Source organism: Sciurus carolinensis, chromosome X (genome assembly GCF_902686445.1).
Source record: "Sciurus carolinensis chromosome X, mSciCar1.2, whole genome shotgun sequence".
NCBI classification, from domain to species: Eukaryota; Metazoa; Chordata; class Mammalia; order Rodentia; family Sciuridae; genus Sciurus; species Sciurus carolinensis.
In genome coordinates, this window is record NC_062232.1 from 34,940,609 (window position 1) to 34,943,967 (window position 3,359).

Below are 3,359 nucleotides of genomic sequence, written 5' to 3' on the forward strand. Positions count from 1 at the left end.
GATATTGCCAAATACCTTTTCTGAATTTATTAAATGATCATGTGACTTTGTCCATCTTATTAATGTATTATGTTGATTTTCAGATATTAAATCAACTTTGGGATAAAAATAATTACCTGGTTATGGTGTTTAATATTTTGCACATGTTTCTGGATTTTAAGCTTACCTAAATTTTGCTAAGGATTTTTTTGTATCTCTTAAAAGTTATTTGTAGTATTATTTGCATATAATATTTTTGATTGCCATTTGTATTAGGGCAATATTAGCCTCATAAAATGAATTAGGAAGTATTTTCTCCTCCTCTACTTAATGGAAGAATTAATGGAAGAATTAATTTATTTTCCTTATATGTTTGAATTCACCACTGAAGTCATCTTGATCTGGGCCTTTTTTTGGCGGGGTGGTTTAAATTACTAATTGAATTTCTTTGCTTCTTATAGGTCTCATCATTTAAAAAGTTCTTCTTTGAGTCAGTTTAAGTAATTTGTGTCTTTCTAGAAAGTTGTCCATTTCATCTAAATTATTGAATTTGCTGGCATACAGTTACCTGTAGTATTTTAACTTCTGTAAGACCAATAGCGGTGTCTACATATTCATTTTCGTTAGTGTGTGTCCTCCCTTTTTATTGGTCAATCTAGTAAATTTTTGTTGATTTTGTTGTTTCAAGACCAATTTTTGATATCATAAATTTTCTGTTTTTCTATTTCATTGGTTTCCAATGTGATCTTTTCTTATTTCTTCCTTCTTGCTCTGGGATTTATTTTTTTTTATCTTTTAAGATACAAGCTTAGATTATTAATGTGAGATCTTTCTTTTTAGGCAATTGAAGTTATAAAGAACATTCTAAGCACTTCTTTGTCTCTATGTCATAAAGTTTGGTATGTTTTGGTTTTGTTTTCCTTCAGTTCAAAACATTTTCTAATTTTCTTTGCAATTTCTTTTATGCCCCCAATATATTTTGGATGTAGTTTGTTCCCCACTCAAGGTTTCATGTGTTGGAAGCTTGGTTCCCGTTGTGGAAATGTTAAGAGACAGTGGAATCTTTAAGAGGTGGGGCCTAGGGGGAGATAATTAGGTCATTGAGAACATTGCCCTCAGAAGGCATTAAGGTAGTTCTTGTGGGACCTTGAGTTGGTTCTTGTAAGAGGGTTGTTTTAAAAAGAGCCTTTCTAGCTGGGCATGATGGCACACACCTGTAATCCCAGGAGCTCAGGAGGTTGAGGCAGGAGGATCATGAGTTCAAACCCAACCTCAGCAATTTAGTGAGACCATGTCTCAAAATAAAAGTATAAAAGATCTGGGGATATAACTCAGTGGTTAATTGCCTTTGGGTTCAATCCCTGGTACCAAAATCAAAACCAAAACAAAACAACAAAACAAAAAAGAAAAAAGAAAAAAAAAAAAACCTTTGTACTCTGGCTTCCTATCTGGCAATGTGATCTCTTCCTTTTGCACGTACTCCTTCCCTTGTGCTGTCATCTGCCATGATGTGCTGCAGCTGAGGCAGAGGGTAGGCAGTGGCTTGCCAGAGCCAGCATGAAGCTATTTGGCCTTTTGGCCTCCAAAACTGTATGCTAAATAAATCTCTTCTCTTTATAAAGCACCAAATTTCAGGTACTTTGTTATAGTGATGAAAAACAGACTAATATGGACCCTTTGGTTATTTAGAAGTGTATTGTTTAACTTCCAAGTATTTGATTCCCTAAATTTACTTTTGTTGATTTATAACTTAAGTCCATTGTGGTTGTAGGACATACTTTGTATGATTTTCATCCTTTGAAGTTTATTGTCTTATTTTATGACCTAGCACATTACCTATCCTCAAGAATGTTCCATATGTACTTGAAAAGAATGTGTATTCTGCTGCTGTTGGGTGGGTATTCTATAAATGTCAGCTAGGTCAAGTTAGCAGATGATGTCATTCAATTCTGTATCTTTGCTGATTTTATGTCTAGAATGTTTTTTATCCATTCTTGAGTGGAGCATAGAAGTCTATAACAATTATTGTTGAATTGTCTATTTCTTCATTTCTGTCAGTTTGTGCTTCATATATTTTGGAACTCTACAGTTAGTCATGTGTATGCTTATAATTCTTTTACCTTCCTGATTAATAAATACTTTAGAAAATGTTCCTTTTTTATAGAAATATTTTTGTCTTAAGGCCTATTTTCCACTAAGTAAGTAATAACTATTTGCACAGTATTTAAAAAAGCATTTTTACTTTCAATTTGTTTGTCTTTGAATTTAAGTATGTCTCTTGTAGACAGCATATAACTGTATCTTATTTTATATCCAACATGACTGTGCCTTTTGAATTCAGTGTTTAATACTTTTACCTTTATTTGAAAATTTATTGAGATAAATGAAGATTGATCTGCAATCCTAAGAAATAAAAAAGAGCAGTTTCTGGTACATTTTACCTAAATTTCAATGATGGTTATATTTTACAAAACTATAGTATAATATTAAAACCTGGATATGGATGTTGACAAAATCTATAGCTCTTATTTAGATTTCCCATTTGACTTGTGTTTGTATGTGTGTGCATGCATGTGAGAATATTAAGTGCTATACAATTTGACCATCGTGTAGATTAGTCAAGGTACTGAACACTTCCAACACCAAAGGTGGTACTCATTTTGCTCTTCTATAACCATCACCACTTCCCAGCCACCCCCACTCCATCCCCATTCCTAGCCCATGGCAACCACTAATCAAATTGCTATTTCTAATTAATTTTCATTTAAAAATGTTATATACATGGAATCAAGTATTATGTAACACTTTGGAATTGGCTTTTTTTTTCCACTAAAAAATTGGAATACTTCATGAATTTGCATATCATTCTTATAAGGGCAATGCTAATCTCTATTTTTGCCATTTTAGTGAATATGCTGATGAAGCGAATATATTTTATTTTTAATGTAGTTATTGATATATTTGTATTGTCTTTCTTTTGTTTTCTACTTATCTCATGTCCTTTTGTTCCTATATTCTTCCTTTACTGCTGTTTTTTGGGTCCTAAGTAATTTTTTCCTAGTATACCGTTTTAATTCCTTTGTTTTTTGTTTTTAATTATATTTTGAGGAATGATTTTCTTAATGGTTCTTCTGGGGGAAACACAGTATGCATCTTAACTAAAAATAATCTGTTTCAGATAATGTTAACAATTCTAGTAAAAAGCAAACTTTTTCTTTAAAATATAGTTCTATTCCCTCCCCCTGTATGATACTATTATTTTTACATGCTACTTCTTTATATAGTCCCAACAATATAGCCTTAAAATTATTTTTAATGAAAGTATCTTTTAAAACAGTTAATAAAAAACCTATATACTGTCTCTTTTATTTAAATATGTA

At 31.6% G+C, this 3,359-nt stretch overlaps 1 pseudogene; it reads right to left on the reverse strand.

The window, feature by feature from the left end:
- Positions 1-2,810: 2,810 nt before the first annotated feature.
- Positions 2,811-2,910, reverse strand: LOC124972738 (uncharacterized; annotated as a pseudogene).
- Positions 2,911-3,359: the final 449 nt, after the last annotated feature.